At 37.1% G+C, this 19,556-nt stretch overlaps 1 long non-coding RNA gene across 1 annotated transcript; it reads left to right on the top strand.

The window, feature by feature from the left end:
• The first annotated feature begins 268 nt into the window (after nucleotides 1-268).
• On the top strand, nucleotides 269-11,398 carry LOC147653398 (uncharacterized). Its single transcript, XR_015285877.1, has 3 exons — nucleotides 269-733; nucleotides 8,585-8,637; nucleotides 9,045-11,398. It is a non-coding gene; the product is annotated as an uncharacterized LOC147653398 (long non-coding RNA).
• Nucleotides 11,399-19,556: the final 8,158 nt, after the last annotated feature.

Below are 19,556 nucleotides of genomic sequence, written 5' to 3'. Positions count from 1 at the left end.
GAGAAGATGAAACAAAAACTATGGGTGATACTTCACAACTTAATGTTGTGGATACTTGTGCATGAGCTGATTGTAATTGTGAACATGTGAAAAGAGAAATTCTTATAATAATAATAATAATCATAATAATAATAATTGCAGCTTGGAAGGGAAGGGAAATTGGGAAGACATACTTTCTTATCAATAAACATTGCAGAGAAAACTCATCTCAGCTGAAACAAATGGAAAAATCTAATTTGACTTAATTGGAGTCAGGGTGTCACCTAAAGAGCAAGGCCCTGAGTAAACAAGAAAACTTATGCTGTTTTCCTCCAGAAGCTGAATAGACTGCAAACTCCATTGCTGTGATCTGCAGGCACCACAGAAGGAAATGCAGCAGCATTTTCATAATGGACAGACTCAAGTGAAAAACACCTCCAAATGTGAACTGAAATTAATGATATTCAAAGCAGAATTTAACAACATGGCAGGAACAACACAGGAAACAATGTGAACATTAACAGAAGAACTTTAAACACACAGCTCACTCATGCACAGAAAGGGCCTGGAGTGTCTGGTGAAAGATTTCTAAAATGGATGAGAGAGGGCACATGAAAGTATTTGAACCGGAAAAATAAGTTATAAAATGTAAATTATTCCTGTGACCAAGGAGAAGATGGGAAGAAGCATTTCCATTTTTCTGTGTGGAAATTAGAGAACTTCCATCAACTTCATGGAAATCATCCCATTACAAGTAAGTTGAAACTCTGCATGTGCACTGTCAAACTGTATGTTGGCCTGAGAATGTGCTTTTCTCCAAGATACTTTCAAATTTGGCATTTTTCATTGCAGTTATGTGATTGTTCAATCATATTAAGAACTTAATTTGTACTTTTTTCCCTCCACGCTTTTGTAAAAATGAGGAAAATAATTCCAAAGGAAAATAGATATATCAGATCTTTACAACATTGGTTATTGAGACAAAACCTTTTGGGAGAATAAAGCAAATATTTAATAAAATTAAGAGAAAAAAATCTTTGTCCAAACCTAACCAGAAACTTTTTCATGGCTATTTATTGTTCCTTTTCAAGATATGTAAACCTCTACGATAGTGCTACATCTTGAGTTAAAACCACAAAGTACTTTTTCATCTATTTATAAGGAAAGCCTATAAAATATAAAAGTAAACAATCATTTGGCAGACAGTTTGGCTGTCAGGATCAGCATTGTGCTGGCAAGTGGTTAAACAAGGTCCTGTCAGAATCTAATCCTCCCTGCAGCTGATTTTGAGGTCTCCTAAGGGTGGAAGACAAGACTTGCTCTTTTTCACAGAGACACACGATGATGGCTCCAGGCACATGCAGTTTGGCTGCCTGAGCTCTTCACATAAACCCATTTTAAGCTGGTTTATTGAGGATCCCCATCAGCCCATCAGTGGTGCAAGATCAAGACTCTTCTGTTCTTATACTTATCCATGGTCCTATTTATTCTTAAGAGTGAGGACTTCTTTTGAAAGCAGAAGAGACACAATCTGTATTTTTAAATCTTGACAATTTTCAAAGCCAGATAGGCTTCTTTCTGTCTTTGTAATCCATAATGAAAGTTTCTAGCCATCCCTGTCTCCTTCTGGTCGGGAGGACAGAATCTCACTAGGAAGTTTTCCTGATGAATGGAAAGCTCCAATACTGCTTAAACCAGAACCAAGGTTTCAGAGTGTTTCCTGCCCAGTGGCTTTGGTCCTGAGTTACTCATTTTATTCCCTTAAATTCCGTATTTCACAGCAGAAAACCTTCCCCTTGCATATTCTGTAGTCTTGATTTTTCTAAGTGTGTTGCATGTGAGGTTTGTTTTTCCCTGAAAAAGTAAACCAGCGTATGTAAAACATCAGAAAATGCATTCTTATTGTTTTTCTGATTGGAGCTCTGCATTCTGTGAAGCAAAGAGATAATATGTGGATTGATTTTTTTAGCCCATAGAATTATCTCTCTTTCTGCAATATATTAAGTCTGAAGTATCTTATCCCCCATCCCATTTCTATTCCTCTTTCTTCCCACTGTTTCAATTCATCTGCTATTTCAAAAGCACTCCCTGTTGTATTTGTTACATTTAATATCTGCAAGAAGCACTTACAGAAAAGCATTTGCTACTATTAGAAGGAGAAAAAAAAAAGTACCCTATCCCATTTCTATTAGGAGGTTTAAAGCAACCTATTTAACTTTCCTGTCTTCAGGTTTTTTTTTCATATTCCTTTTGCCTGACATAGCCTTTTCATTAGTGTATTAGCTGCAGCAGCTCAGCCTGGAGAGGCACACGAGATTCACGTACACCCAGTGTCTGAGGGCTTTTATACCCTCCAGGATGGAAATTCACTATGGTAATTTCAGCCTAATCAATTGAAATACAAGACTGAAGCTACTGCTAATTGACTGAACAAAATTGAAATTTGGAAAATGTCACAGTGTCAGTTTACTCATTCAAAAGTTTCTCATTGACTGAGGAGGGAGGTTGTTGGAGGAGGGTGCCAGAATGAGAGGTTACTCAGGACTGGTGGTCAGATGTGCCTGGGAAATCACAGGATAAAGAAAATGCATTCACTTGAGTCAAGCTGGCTCATACCCTGGTGCAAAGTATGTTGGTTATTTGTGGTTAAAGAGTTGCCTGGAAACATAAAGAAAGTCAGTGGCAGTTGGGAGAACAGAATATAAATTTATTATCACCCATTCCTTTCCTGTTCCGTTTGTATCTTTTATAGGAAAGTGAAAATTTTTGTCCTGTGGTAGGAAAGCAGTGACTACTCTCTTCAAAGGAAAAGGCTGAGGATCAGAACATTACTTGTTGAAAAGGTTTTACAACTTGCTTTTGCTAATGACTACTTTAGCATCGAATAAATCTGCCTTCATCATCAATCATCATCAAAGAACCCTAGATTTCTCAGATTCTCATGCTCTTGATCAATCAAAATTCTACTGCAAGTCCTCAGGTTTGTTTGTGGGTGAGAATTAACTAACAAACAGATATTTAACACCAGCAAAGCACTCAGAGTATGTTAGGTGGGATATTAACTCTTGCAGTGGCTTTTTAGTGTAGTCAGATGCAACTTGAACCTAAACTTAGCTGGTTTAAACCATTTTATGTAATGAATATTTATGTAATGAAAAGAAATTTATGTTATGAAATACACTGAAATTACCTGGGATCATACCACTCTGCCACCCAAGTTTTTGTATCTCTGGTACAAAATACAAAAGATACAAAAAATAATCTTTTGTATTCATAGTTAGTCTCATAACAGAAACTCTGTGGTACAAATCTTAAAGGGAGAGGCTTTTAACCTGTAGGGATATAGGTCATAAACTTTTCTTAAAATTTATTCAGCTAACATACTCATAGAAGACAGAATAATTTCTGAGAACATGTTATTCTTCAGGTCTTTTATGTTTATAAAACATATATATATATGTTTTTCCCAAATATATTAATGGATGGAGAAATAGTGAATATTTCTTCCTACCAACTTGGTTTTGTAAATATCCTTACACAATTTTGGATATTATCCAATGAGAATAAATATTGTATTTTAAGTTACTTGACGCTGTTTTATATTTACCCAGGAAGATTTTTCCTGTCTGCTGTTTTACCCTGTCCACTAATGATGATAGTCCTTGTAGATATTACCCTCCCTCTGCTAGAGACAGCTGAAGCAGAGTCACTGAAGCCTAATTTGAGCATCTAAATATAATAGAGGTGCACTAAAAATTATTAAATCTATAAAAAGCCATTGGAAAGCCATTTTTATTAAAAGTTTGTTTTCTAATCTCCCTATGGTACAAGCTTGCTTTTCATCTGTGCCTACAGAGAAAGATGTGAAATTGTTGTTTTCTTCAATTCAGCCTCATAAATTCACTCCCCTGTTGATAAAATGAACGATGCAGCAGGCATGGAATCCACAGCCTCTGTACACCTGCAGTACTCATTCTCTGGTATGAACACTTAAAAGGCTCAAATACCCCTGTGAACAGTAAAATATTCCTGGTTCAGGTTGCTATTAGAATAACAGAATCACAGAATTGTTTAGGTGGGAAGAGACCTCTAAATTCATCAAGTCCAATGTTAACCCAACACTGCCAAGCCTGACACTAAATTGTGTCCCCAGGTGCCACATCTGCCTGTCTTTTAAATCCCTCCAGGGATGGTGACTCCTCCACTGCCCTGGGCAGTCTGTGCCAGGGCTTGACAACCCTTGCAGTGAAGAGATTTTTCCAAATATCCAATCTAAACCTCCCCTGGTGCAACCTGAGGCTGTTTCCTCTTGTCCTGTCACTCGTTATCCTGGAGAAGAGATGAGTTTCCCCTGGCTGCACCCTCCTGTCAGGAAGTTGTAAAGAGCCACAAATTCCCCCCTGAGCCTCCTTTTCTCCAGGGTGAGCCCCCAGCTCCCTCAGCTTCTCCTCATCTGACCTCTGCTCCAGACTCTTCAACAGCTTTCTTGTGCTTTGTTGGCAATTAACTTTGCTAAAGATAAGAATTCTGGCTCCATAATAGTGCCACTAAATAGATTTTACTTGAACAAACTTTTCTTAATTAGGACTGAACTTTAAATGGAATGAAAGTTTATGGGTCATAAACAGCCTTATGGATTTTCTTAGCTCAAGCTTCACCCTGTCTACATATTTCAGCCTGTAAATAAGGAATGTACATAACACAGGACTGAAGCTAGACCTACTGCATAATCAGACCCAAATATAGACCCTCACATAGCTGTAGACTTCTCATGAAGCTAAAGATGTGATGGCCAAGCTTTCCTTGGCAGCCAGTGAAACACAGTATATTTATTTGGATAAGCAGTATAATTTGTATAAGCAGTATATTTATTTGGATCTTGGAGCTGAGTATGACCAAAAAAATTAACTTTTTTTAAAAAAAATTCATAACCTTTTTATAAAATAAAAAACTTCAAACAGGACATGTTTCTTTTAACATGCAGAATTCTCGTCAAATCTGTCAAGAGAATAGACAAAAATAAATATCTGCAATAAGGGCATTTCAGACACTGATTTAAATGGGGTTAGCAATGCAGTTTCCAGGCAGGAAGCTGTGTGATGAATTTAAGTATAAATACGATTTCCATCATGGTAGAACTCTGATTCGCATGGAAAGCAAAGCTGGTGATTCAATTTGTCTACACAAACAATTTAGTTGCTTTGTAAGAAAGAAAATGGCCATAAAAATGGAAGGGGTTGAGCTATCCAGCAGAGACCTGGTGCTGTAAAAACATCGAGATGAAACATCTCTGATCCATGCCCTACACAGGAAGGAAAGGTGTGGTGGAGGCTGCAGCAGGGTGGAGGGAACAGGACCAGAACCCAACAATGGAAGCTGAAGGTTCACATTTGGTGGAAATGGAAGTGAGTAGAGAAAGATGCTTTAGTGGGAGAGTTGTCCTGAGGGGATCAGTGTGAGATCTGCAGGTAGAAATTGCTGGCCTGCAATTTGGAGGAAGAGACAGCAGATCAACAAAAGGTTTCTTCTCCTGAAACCCTTGACTCTGTCACTGAATGTCCTGTGCTCACAAGCACCACAGGCAGTAGGAGCAGAAGACCATTAATTTTACAGAAGTAAAAGACATTTTTGTACCAGGCCATCCTCATGTATACCTGAAAGGATGGGAGCCAGATCTGTGATTTTTGGCCACTTAGAGCAGAGACATAAAATCGAACAAAGTTTGTGGTTGTGTTTTGTTATTTTTGGTAGATTCTTATATGAAACCAAGGAATGCATTTAATGGCTGATGGAGAGGCAGATCACACTCTGGATGTCAGTTTGTGGACATCTCTGTGAACCACACATTAGCAATAGGCTCCACTTTGCAGTTCATTGATGAAAATCTCTTTCTGAGCACTTGCTATCATAGTTCATGTTCCAGGATGAGCCTTTTTCTGTCACCCAGCCCAATGTATAAAATCATGGTAAAGACAGACAATAATCTCCAGGCAAAACAAATCCTAGACTGCAGATAAACACCTTTTATTGGTCTAAAAGTAGATTTATTGACCTATATTTTCCCAGACTACATTTCCTCTGCTAAAACACATTCTGTTTGTTCTTTGGTAATGTGGCCTCACAACCCTTTGATGATTCTTGTACTGCTCCTTAGTCATATTAGTATTAAATTAGTCATATTAGTGTTTAATTCTGATCCCTGGCTCTGATAGCAGATGAAATACACAAGCTGAGCACAATTTTTTTAGCAATGACTTGAAAAGGCTTTTTATTAGCTGGAATTTTGAAAGTATCCCTTTTGTACAGTATTTTGGGTGCTAAGTAACAACTCTGGGACCGAGAGCAGCTGTTGGCTGATGAGCTGCTCTGCATCAAGCACATCTTAGTTTCTGTTCTTTTCCTATGAGCTGCCTAATAGTCCTATAGATAGGTGTGTATGTAATTACTATAATTAATGTGAGATAACTAATTAGCAGTGCTGTAGGAAGTACACAATCAAATTAATGTTCCTATGGTAATTTGGAAGAGAATGAAGATGTTCAGAGCAGGAAGATCATCATATTGTTCACCCCCAGTAGTGTTCTTCTATCACTTGGGCATCTTGCAGGATGCTTTTCCCTGGACAGACCTGGCATTTGGGCTGTGTTTCTATCAGTTTTTATCAATTCAGGGTGGAAATCTGCTCAGGTGTGCAAAATAGATTTTTTTTTCTTTTTTTTATGTGCAGGGTTTGCTTATGAAAGCTTTTTAATTGGTTTAGCCTGGTTAAGTGCTCACTTCAAAATGATGCAAAAGCATCTCCTGGCATCTCCCTCTGTCTTCTTTGGAGTCAGGGCAGGTGTATTTTCTCACCCTAATACAAACCCTTAATTAGAACCTTGTGTACCAACAACAGGATGTAAATAAGATTGAAAAGCCTTAAAACAAGCAAAAAAAAATTAAAAAAATATATATACCAAGAGAATGAGGGGTCAATATTTTCCCATTAAATATTTTTTCTTCCATCATGCTCTGCTGCTGTCCTCAGGGACAGAAGTAGAGCAGCAACTAGGAGATATAATTTTGTAAGTCTATAATACAGAAGTGAAGGCCAGGGCAATGAAAAATAGTTCCCATAATCCTAAAAGGTTAGCTCAGGCACAGTGAGATTAGTGTTAGATTGACCTTAAGTAAAACATTTCTGCCTGACTGGTAAACTAAGACATTTTATTTTGATCTTATTTTGATCTTATCGTTGTTTCGAAGCATTCCCATAATATTTTCTAAATCACAGTGAATTGGGGTAAGATTACTGAAGTTCCTTCAGGGGAAGTAAAACAATCTAGGTTTCCAAGGAAAATCTTCACAAACATGAAATAGCTTTCTTTCAGTTTTTTTTTTTGTTGTTTGTTGGGTTTTTTTTCCTTCAGAAAGGCAAGATAAAAACACATCATGTTCCTCAGTTCATTCCATTACAGTGAACAACAATAATTTACATCCTTTCACAGCAGAGATTTTATACAAGTTCAGGAACATTCTTTGAAAAGTTTATGAGAACCTTATACTTTCCCATTTGTTCAATAACAAACAGAAGACAGACATAATCATTTCCAAGTGAGAACAACGCCAGATAAAACATTGATGGTTTAATATCAATTATTGATACAACATTGATGGTTTGGTGTTGATGCCCCCTCAGTGCAGTCAGCTCTGTCTTGCTCTGGTTTCTCTTTAAGACATGAGTGACACCAAATTTTTCAGGTTCAATCTCTGTTTTCCACCATCCTCATCAGTGCTGTGAACATCAGGGAATGTCACTGGGACCTGCATGCCACCTACCCACATCACATCTGGCAGACAGTGTCCAAGATACCCAGTCAAGTACCTAAGAGGAGATCTTGGATGCATTTATCAAAACTTTTTAAAAAAAAAATTAATTTCTCAAAATTCAAAAACTTTTATGGTTCCTTTGAAGCTCATAACATTATTTTTATTTTTTCCCCCTATAAATTCCAAGGACATGAATGAAATATCAATACCTAGTTCCATCCTATGTGAAAATATCATTTCATAATTGACAATTTTCAGAACAAATCGTTACTGGTTTATTTGGAATATATTTATAATTTTATATGGAATTTTGTATTAAAAAATCTATTTCCATCATTCTCACATATTTGAAACTTCCAAATGTTTACTTCTCTTAATACAATATGCTCCATGAAGATAAATAACATTGCTACACCACAGTATTCAAACTGAAATGAGATGGAGAAATTGCTGTCCTTTAACATCCAGTCAGCTCAGAGGGAAAATGGGAGAAGAGGGTGAAATATTTCCTTACACCAAATTTGAGGTTGTAGGACAAAAACCATTGAATAAAATAATAATTACAGCTTCATATTTCCTTCCATATCATGTAGCAAAAAATGTATTTGAAGGGAACAAAATCAGAAAAGAGAAAAGATAGGAATAGAGAAAAGATAAAATATTTCACTAATGGTGAACTCTCCCATCATGAGACCATTAAAAAACGTTCTGTGTATTTCTATGCTGATTTGAGGTCAAATTCCACGAAAACAAGGGAAGCCCACAGCCGTGAAGTGCCTTTTTTTTTTTTTTTAAGGAAGTTCTCTGTCACCATCTACTGGAAGGAAAGTCTCATCGCCCGGGAAAGATGTAAGCAAAATAAATATATTGGCGAATTTGAAGACATAGTTCAGAATGAAGACATTCTGAACACTCCACTTTCTGAACTGAAGTAGATCTTCTCCTCACGAATTTTCTTTAAAATAGTGCTAGTATTCTGTTACAACCAGATAGGATAAAAAAAAATCACAATTTTTAATTTTTATTCACATTGTGATATATAGTATTGTATACAGATTATATAAATATAACATAAAATTTATCATAGTTGTTATATAGAACTGTAAAAGTATAATCATTACATGATTAATACCATTTCTTTTACCATAACCAAAATCAATTCCATACTCCAGTATACAAAACTTTTCTTAATTATCAGAGAAAAAAAATTGTCTGCTCTCATTGACACTTGGGTAATTATTCATCTTCCTGAACAGATGATGCTCCCCAAAAGTACTATCCAGAGGTGATGAGTATTTTGGAAAACCCTAGCCAAAGGAAATTCTAAATATTTTACCCTAGCCATGGAGAAAGGCAAGATAATGTTATTTTTTCTGAAGTGTGTTGTTTCAAAATATGACTAAAAATGTTTCAAAGACATAAAAAGTAATTTGTGCTCCGTGACCCCAAGGAACAGAAGAAGAAACAAGGAAGGTCTAACTGACATAGCAGGAAAAAGTTTCTGATGAGAAGTTAACCACAATAAGTTGTTGACTGCTATGAAATTTCCCTCACAGGGGGGTTTTAGATCATGTCAAACAATTCTCTGTAAAGAACTAGAGAGCTTCTGTTGATGCTGCCAATATCTCAGATTATTTCCAGTCCTCCTTCTGGGATATTACCCATATTGAAATCTGTCATGTCTAAAGGAACTGGTCATATCAAAGTCTCAAGGCACCACTCATCTCATAAACTGACTTCCCAAATTAGAATACAACCATTAAACTCAGTATTTATGTCTGTCAAAGCCAGCATTGTCATGGGAATACTGCAACCACCTGCACCCCAGGAATAGATGGAAATCACAGGTGTTATTTAGAGATAGGAAATTTACTTGAAAAGATTGTTTTGTGAAAGACAAGGAATGGAAACTGAAGTTACACTAGCTCTAGATGAAATAAAGTCAGCTGGATCTATCCTGAGAGAAGAAGAGCTTCTACCTCCCTAATTCAGGAGAAGAATCTAGAACCATGTGTTTGTTAATGAATACCAAAACTATTGGATAAGGAAGTATACAAGGGGTAGGATATGTGCAGCTACAGGATGGCAATAGGAAGGGCTGGATACATTTTTTCCCTAGACTAAGTTAAATCTATACACTAAAAGTCGTTTCAGCACCACAACAGATCTTTTCCACATAGTCAACCATTTTCATGGCTGAAATTACATGAATAACCTGATTCAAATGGATATAGTTTCAGATGTCTCAAAACTTATTTTTCAATTTGAAATAGCATTAGTAAAATCAATCAAACAAATGAAACCCACCAAAACCCAAACCATGCACAGAGACACAACTCCTCCTTCATTTAGGGACTCCATGTTCACAAGTTTATTTTTAATTCATTGCCTAAAGAGCCCTACAGTGTGAAACTATTTTAGCTATTGACTGAAGTTTATTGCACTAAAAACATTCAGCTATGCTAAAATCATTGCTGGAGGAGCTTAAAACTGGCAGAGAAAAGTCTAATAAAGAGTAATATAAAATAGTACATCAACATCTTGTATTCAACATCAAAACAAACTGCTGTCTTCTTTATATGGAATATAAAGACCTTTCAGAGATGAGATGACCAATGCATTTCAGAAAGAGTTATTTGGAAAAAAAATATTTTTAAAATTTTGCAGAGGCAGAGATGCTAACTGCTATGTGTGACTTCTTTGAAGTCTTCTCCCTCAAAGTGACACAAAAATCCCAAGAGATGATGATCAAAGAACTCTGTTTCTCACAGTAATTGTTGCTGTGTCTTTTAGGAATATTAGCACTGTCCAAATTTAAGCAACTAATTGAAATGGTGCCCTGGTTTTGGTTGGGACATAGTTAGGGTGTTTTGCCTGGTGTGGTAAAGGTGAATTGGAGATCATTGATGCTCTTTGATTTTTGATCACTTTGGTCACATTTCTGTGGATGCTGTCACTGACTGTGGCTTCTCATGTGGCACATAGGCATGAGCCTGAGTAATTCTGACCCAAATTCCTGGTTTGTGTAGTTGACTCCAAAATTGAGTCACATATGACAACAGCCAATGTTCCTGTTGGACTCGACTCTAAAGGTCAAATCTGAGCAGTTCCAAAGGACAGTACCTTAACACCTTAAATAGTCTTCTAAAACCAATTATACTGTAGGGATATTTATTTCCCTCCTTGGAGCAGAATGGAAGGGTCCCAGAAACATATTTCTTCACTTAGGCAATAGATATTTCTCCAAATAAGTACATTTCTCAAAAATCTCATGTGCTACCCTGAATTCTGCAGAAAACCTCACTTTGGCTCCTGTGAAGGATGTATTTAACTTTTTCCTGGTAATTTAATGGGTGCTCAACCCTCTCTTTCTTTTCTTCCACATGCATACAGGCATTTGTTGGTTCCAAAAATATGATGTTTATCACATACTTGGGTGTCCTGGGATTTTCCAGTGGGCATGAAAACTGATCTCTCACAGGTTTGTGTCCTGCATGCAAACCCATGTACACATGCTGGCACCCCTAGATAATTTCAAATGGTGGCAGAACTTGTGCTCAGGCAACTGGGTCAAACTCACACCTTTACTTTGTGGCTGTATATATCAAAATTTTAAGAGTAATTATTTAAATGCTACAGAACTTTTCTGAATTCCCTCTGTGCAGACAGAAAGATGAAAATAAGGTAAAGATCCTAAACACAAAATGTACACTGTGGTTATGTACATTTATGTACAGAAGTGAGGTGAAGAAAAAACGACAATTTAATTTTTTCCCAAAATTTCATCCACAGGGGCACCTAGATCCCATATGAGGAAAAAAAAAATATTGATTTAATTGCTTGCAAAAGGGAATGATAACACCTTCCTTTACCTGTAAATTTGTTTACAAGGAGAAAAACTAAATAATGTGTAGTTAGATTAAAGTAGAGAAAAAGTTGAGCACTTGATAATATGTTTTTCTTGGGCTTCCTAAATAGGCAGTGAAGACTGTATATTTTATGTAAGGCAAGGTTTATGATGACTGCTAGACATTATCATATTAAGAATTTCTTTTTGATTTATTGTTCTAAACAAGCCCTACTGTTTCCTCTGTGGAAGGTGCTGATACATAACAGTACAAACCACCTTGATGACTAAGAAAGATTTGTACAACCAGGTTTTGGGCATCTAATATTGTGGGAATATAAACCACGTCGACAATCACTCTGTTGTCTGTGCAGGAAAGCAGCAGGGGATTTTCTGAGCTCAGTGATTTCTGCTTTAGGATGTCACTTTTCCCATTTTCTTTGAATTAGCAGAGGCCATATAACACTTTGGTTGACTCACAAGCTGTTCCCTGCAATGGGTCACTGTCTGTCTCTCTTCTGCATTTCCTTGGCTGGCTGGCCCAGCAAGGTGAGTGGAATGGTTGAAGAATACTCCTGGTACAAAGCTTTGCTTTAAAACAGAAATGCTCCCTTTGATGTGAACTAAACCCAAGAAGAAATGCTTTGGTGGGTTCAGGAGATGAATGATGGATACCTGGGCTCATCAGCAAATATCCTTGTTTGCATGTGAATGCTGCTATTTCCCATAATATTCTCCAATTATTTCTTTGCATGAGCAACAGTGCACAGAGGAATGAAAACCACAAAGCACCTGTATGAAATCTTTATGCAAATTTGCCAGAAATGTTTTTTTAGCATTTACCCAGTTCTACCCTGAATGAACAAATATTAATGAAATTATGTTAGGGGGTTGTTGGCTGTTAGTTGTTGTTTTTATTTTTTCCATGAGTTTAAATATCAATTTAAAGGACAAAGTGATTACATTTTTTAGAATTTTGGTGTTGCTTTTGCTTCTCATTTGTTTGTTTATGTTCATGACTGAAATCATGTCCTATGGCTGAGAGTACTGGAGCCTGGGAGAATTTTCTGGGAAAATATCAGTTTATGATCCACCACCCTGGCTACACTCATGACACAAGGTGTGGTACTGTGTGGGTGCTATAAACAACCCATTCCTCCCCCTCTGTGTAAGGAGTGGCTGCTCTCTACCTTTGGCCACTGCTGGAGACAGGAGGGTTGGCTGGGAGGATCTCCATTGTTACTGTCATTATGCTCAGGCTTTTTTTTTTTCTTCAACATTTAACAAACAACAACAACAACAAAAAAATCTGCCTTGCATCCAAACTCTTTTATAATTATTTAATTTTTAAGTGTCTCGCCATTAAACACGAAGAAACATTTTCAAATTTTCTCACTTTCTTATCTAACATTAAGAAATTGAATTTTTATTAATTCCAGGCTGCATGTCAAAAGTTTGGAGACTAGGAGACCCACAACAAACCTTCCCAAACTTCTGGTTTAAATATCCTTTACTTTTCCAACAACTGCAAAATATTCTAGGGACCTGGTTCGTTAAATTTCTGTTGGGTTTTTCTGGCAACTTGAGGAGCCCTCAATAAAATAGAATTTCCCATAATAGAAGTTTATTTCTTGGGAATTATCTGAAATTCACTGGGTTATGAACAACTGTCCTTATCTCGAGAGCAGGTACTTGGCGGACTTGGTGAATCCAAAATTTAAGTTCATTTTGCCACCATTTTTGTATCCATTGGTGAAACTCTACCTGGAAGTTGCAAAAAAATTAAACTTTTGGGCATCAACCATAGAGCAAAGAAGAAAAAAGGGATAAATCTCAGGCTATAGCATCAAACACTGTATTTTTGCCACCGCATTTTACAGCAGGTAGTTTGTTCAGATGGATTTTTATCCCCTGTACACCAGAACATGCCTTATATAGGCTTCTCCAGGCACCTCGGTTCTTTCATCATTGTGCATTTACAAGGAGGTAAGAGGTATTAAATCTGGAAGGAATTTAACAGAGAAATTTTAGCTGCCAGGAGCTGAACGTGGCCAGCAGATGCCACTGCTGCTCCATGGCATCAGTGAATTGCTGCCTGTACTAGGCTGCATGATTTATGACTGAAATACAAAGTGCAGAGATGAGTATTGAATAGGCTGAGAACTTTTAAGCTATGCTTTTTAATAACTATTGCATTTTTGTACCCTATGTATTCATACATACAGTGGCTCCTTCAGTTGTATAGTTCTGCTCTTTTTGCTCAAAAATGTGCTTTTCTTACATACTCTCAGGGAGAAAGTGTATGTCAGATCTTCATGTTAGGCAGAAAAATGAATAAAAGAGAATAAAAAGCAGAAGTTTTAGAATCAGTCATACTGAGAATCACAGAGACTGACTGAATGCTGTGTTTTATAAAGTTAGCAGAAATGCAGTCACAAGTTGAAGTAAAAACTGTTGAAAGCAACTACAGGGAAATAAATATTAGAAGCATGGATTTCCACTGGATTTCCACTGTGGGTGCATGTGTATGTATATATACACATATATGTCTACATGATAGATTTATAGGTGTACTTTTATTTGTATATTCACACTCCACCTTTAGCCTGTGCTGTCCCTGACTATGGCACAGGGTTGGAACAGGGTGACCTTTAATGTTCCTTACAACCCAAAACATCTGTGGTTCTACTGTGATTCTGTGAGATCAGGTACTTATTGGTAACTTGATATACATGTGGAATTACCTACTTTCTGAATTCTACAGATCTACTGAATTCCTCGCTAAAGCAGGAATTTACTTTACTACTTTCTTTTCCCACAAGATGTCAGTGTTTCCTACCGTTTATGCCATGGTAAATTTGCTGGCAATGATTATCCACGGTACCTTAAGAGGAATTCAGTTAATTAAAAATGAGACTTTCTCAAACATTCAACTCAAAGCATTTCATAATTAAAGGGATTTCTTCAGTTGGGGAAATGGAGCTATTGGTTTCTGCTTTTATAGAGAAAACTAGAAAGATTAATACTGTAAACCCCAAATTTTATCCTCCTACTTTCTCTGATTGGACAAAAGATAGAAGAGAAATAGGATACTAAAAACAGTGAAAAATTAAAGTGCTGCATGGAAAGTCTCTGCTATTCCTACACAAGAGCAAATATTAAGACACATAATATTTAAAAATATTATGTATATATGTATATAACTTTGTTTAAACACAACAAACTATGACAGCAGGCACAGCTTTAAATGCAGTAGATAAATAATGGTAATTTTCCTTGTGCCCACAGGATGTCAGAGTTCACTTTAGAATGCAGTCGTGCAAAATTTAGAATGACAAATTCAGTCTTTGTCACCAGGTTTGAAATATTTATAAATGCATGTTTTGACCAAAACCAGTGAAAACGAGCAGAGTGCTCAGTGTAATAAACACATCAACATCCAGATTTGCAATCCAAGCAGGCATATTGACTTCATTTTTCTACACAGAAGAACAGATTTTGCTCTAATTCAGTTTCCCTCTCCTTCAGTGAGTTTTCACCCCTGGAAACAGTGACTTCACTGGAGTTCATGGCTCTCTGTCAGTTTTCTCCTCAGGTATCCAAGGTGCAGCACTGTGTTACTTTCACTGTCTGGATAGCTGCAGTGAGAATTTTAACACCAAAATATTGCAGATCAAAGAAGACTGTAACCATCTGCATTTTAGCCTGGAGTAAGTGACTGCACAATCAATAGTCCTGCCTTTCTGTGTCTAACCACAGCCATTCTTTTGTAATGATAAAATCGAAAATGCAGCTTTTGAAGACAAAGGTTCATTGATTCCTTATTGGATCTCATTATTTAATATCATATCTGGATTTGTCAGACTGAGAAGCACATTGTGCATTCACTACTCAGCTAACTTAAAGAGAGATCTGTGATCCATCACATGTGTGCAGGCCAATATCTCTTGGAATAATCCTTCCCTCCTTACACCAGCAGACAGGACCTCAGACATCGCTGCAGGCACAGAAAGCTTTGTTTTCCTTGAGGCTACAGAATCCAAATTGTGATGAGAACATGGCAGGTACTTGTAGCAATTAATCCACTGGAGGACACGAGCTCTGTTTTGTTTGCAAGTCATCTGTGCTCAAGGCTTGTTTGGAGGGTCTGTTTGTTCTTTCAGATGGTTTGAACCTTTCATTTCAGTACAGGGATTATTTGGCAGTCTTTGACTACCATGGAACAGCTGGCAATTGGTAATTTGCTATGCAGGTAGTTAGTTCAGCAACTTTAGATTTTATCATTTTATTTCATGGTATTTAGGGTATTTCTTCAAGCCTCTGCTTCTGATGAGGGTCCCAGACTCAAGTGAAAACTCTGAATGTTAGCTGAAAAATATAAATAAAAACCCACTCCTCCTCTTTTGATTTGAGGAAATATAGGGTTTTACCAAGCTTTTTTCCAAAGCTCCTCCAAATGTCAAAAGGGATTTTACCTCAGGGAGGTAGTTCAGGCCATTCCACCTGTCTCACCTATCTGCAGTGCTGTCTATTAGTGCAGTCATTTTCCTGGTAAACCTAAAGGAATTTCTATTTGCATCATTTCCTAGTGCTAATTCCAGGTGAAATAATTACTCCCAAAATAAATACAAATGTGGGTTTTTACAATGTTGTATTGAATGACCAAGGCTGGTATCAAACCTCTCATTTTTTGTTATTTGCTCATTTTATTCAGTGAGCCAAGAGCCCTAACTTTCCTCTAAGCAATTCTGTGGAATGAATAACAGCCTGGAGAAGCACCTAGATAAACACGACATATAAACATGGGACTCTGTCTCTCCTTTAAAATGTATTTCACTGCATTGTTTACCAGTGTTCTTATAGTCCACACCACCCTCTGATTTACAGCCTGCAGTGTTTGCTTCCTTACAGCAGCTTCTCCGGTAGGTCCATCAGAGCTGAAAGAAAAAGAAAGGAGTTTTGAAATATGGCTGTAAATACAAGAGACCCAACACCTGTAAGGGAAGAGCAGAATTTCACTTTCTGTGACAGACATAGGTTGCAACAGGGTACTCTGAGATATCTTGGCACTCCACAGCAGAGACTTCAGATGACTTTGATTTAAATGACTACTGCCAAATTCAATAACCTTTTCTTGAACAAAACCACAGCTGATTTTAGCTGTGTTACACTCGAAAAAAGAAAAAAAAATCAGAATGTAGTTCATAATTCTTTGCCTTACACTTCTCACTCACCTGCTAATTCCTTTTAAGAACCAATTTTATATCTGACTCATGGGGGACCTGACAAATGAATGATATCTCCTGTCCCAAAAGTCCTAATCTCAATGGAACTATAGCAGTTTTAACTACCTGCATATATAGCATAAAGTACTTAAGGAAGGAAAAAAAAATCCAGCCATTCATTTTGGGCAATTATCCTAAAGCTGTAACTCCTGTCCCTGCTTCTATTGTGATTCTCTGGGAATCAGCTCTCTGTAAGTAAAATGTAATTTTGAAAAGGAAAAAAAAAAAAAAAAGTAGGAATAAACACCCCAAAAATTTTGAGATCAGATACAATGATAATTTCTATAATTGTTCCCTCTCTTACCATTGGCAGCCAAGCCCAGAGCTGTGATCTTCTAGTTCTCACCTGGCACATCTCTCATAATAATAATTCAAAACAGAGCTTTATGTTTAAAATTACTTAAACTAAGCATCAGGCAAGGCATCATTAAATTCAAGGTACAGAATCTGCAAAATTAAGCAGTTGAACCTATTCCTCTCTTACTGAGGCTAGAAACTTTTTGTTATTAATGAAATGGGACCAGCATCAAGTCTCCCCCCTCTCCCTTCCATTTTGCCCCTTCAAAGCTGGAGATAAAATAGAAGTAAATTCCCTTCACAAGCACACTCTTTTTCTCTTTGCTCCCAGTGATATTGAACATTCCCTAAAGAATGAGTAAACAACTAATTTGGGTTGAGTAAAGTAGGAGCCTTAGAGGTGATCAAAGTCACGGTTTCAGGGTTTTTTTAATTCACCATTTCTTTGTGACAACACATTATGTCAGCCCTGCTAGCTCATTTGTCTGCTGCAGTTCTACTTTATCAGCCTGGAGTAAAAAGAATTGATAAGTCTGGTTAGATAAAGTAAATGGAAACTCAGGACTCATTCCAATTTGCCGTACTTCGATATATTTCACAAACCTGAGAGCGCTGTGTGTAACACTTGTTGGTATTTGTATATAAATATTGCACTTTAGAGGATCTCTTAAAATACTATTTATGTTTGTTTCTCCCCTTCCTGCCTCCCCTGTTTGTGTGCTTATTGGGATTCTGATTGGAAGACAAATGTCAGGCTTTCTCACTACATTCTTTTTCAGTCCAGGATGCTGCTCCCAACAAGAATTCATCTTCATTGGGAGCTTGCTAGGCTGATAAAGCAGAAGGAGATATTTTTCCAGGAGCGTTGGATACTAATGCAGCTGAAGCTTATAACTGCAATAAGTTATTTTATGCTGTGCAAGTTGAGTTCCTAAAGATATTTGATCATTGCCACCAGCCAAATTTGTCTTTGTTGTAATTTTGTTGGCTAGACTTGAAATGCACTGTGGACACCTTCTAAATCAGGTCTTATTTTTTTAAAGGGTTTGCAGGATATTCTAGTGTGAGGTTCCAGAATCAACAAAGTTAATTAAGTCTACTTTGCTTCTAGGTGATTTAAATCCATATTTTCCCACTTCCTATATATATGACAATTTTTAGGCAAAAAAGTTCTTTGAAATGCAATGTCAGGAAATTTAGTTTGTAATATTGATATCAGAGATGTTAGATTTTTTTAAAGGCAAGAATTAATTTAAAAAATATGACAGCATGTGCTGTACAAACACAGAGGGGTTTTGTTGGGTTTATTTTGGTTTTTGTTGTTATTTTGTTTGTTTTCTTTTTTGTTTGGGTTTTTTAGTGTTTTGCTTGTTTTAATTTTTATTTTTTCCCAATCAATCTGAGTTTACAAATACTTTCTTGTACTCCAGATGGAAAGCTTGATCTCTCACCAGTTTACTTTTTGTTGAAGAAGAGCTTGAATTCAGAAACTCTTACTCTTTCTTGAATAGATAGCTTGCCTAAATAAGAGCATTTACTGGAAACTCTGAAATTGTAACCATGTATTTGACTATGTTAGAGGCAGCATGGAGGAGCATGAATCCAAAATATTTGCCATTAATATTAATTAGCTCAGATATCAGGAAAAAGTGAGTGGTGAGAGGTGGTGAGGCACTGGAATAGGCTGCCCAGGGAAGTTATGGATGCCCCATCCCTAGAAAATTTGAGATCAGGCTGGAGAAACCTGGTCTAGTGGAAAGTGTCCCTGCCCATGGCAGGGAGGTGAAAAGATGATCTTTAAGGTCCCTTCCAACCAAACCATTCTGTGATTCTGTGAAAAAGCTTTGGGAGTGACTCGATTCCAATACACAAATATGCCCCAAGGCAAACTGGAAGAATTATTTGTGTTTGCAGTACATCCACTCTGAGACAAATTCTACTTTCCAATTACACCTGAGGAACCTTTTTGCACTCACTGGAACTGTAAACACAGAGCCAAGAAGATGCCTGGAAAGAGGAATAATTTCAAACACGTTCTGCCAGGTTGTTGTTTTATACCAGTGTCATGAGTGAAAAAGAGAACTGTGGCTGCCTTGTTCTGTGAGGAGCCTGACCTGATTCAGGATCTCAGAATGAGTCCTGGGATGAGCTCTGGAAGGCAGAGAGGTAGAGACCATGTCTATGACTGCTCCACAAATATAGGAGTTGGGGATTCAGGTGAAATCTCAGAAGCTTAGATAAGATACCATAACCATCAGAAGAACAGAGATATTAGCACAGGTCCCCTATTGACATTTTTGATCCCATTGGATCTCTGAAAGGCTTTTTATTATCTCTGA

This window comes from Cyanistes caeruleus, chromosome 4 (assembly GCF_971803275.1).
Source record: "Cyanistes caeruleus chromosome 4, bCyaCae1.hap1.1, whole genome shotgun sequence".
NCBI classification, from domain to species: domain Eukaryota; kingdom Metazoa; phylum Chordata; class Aves; order Passeriformes; family Paridae; genus Cyanistes; species Cyanistes caeruleus.
Note: the sequence above shows the minus strand (reverse complement) of the source record. Positions and strands in the feature narration are given on the sequence as shown.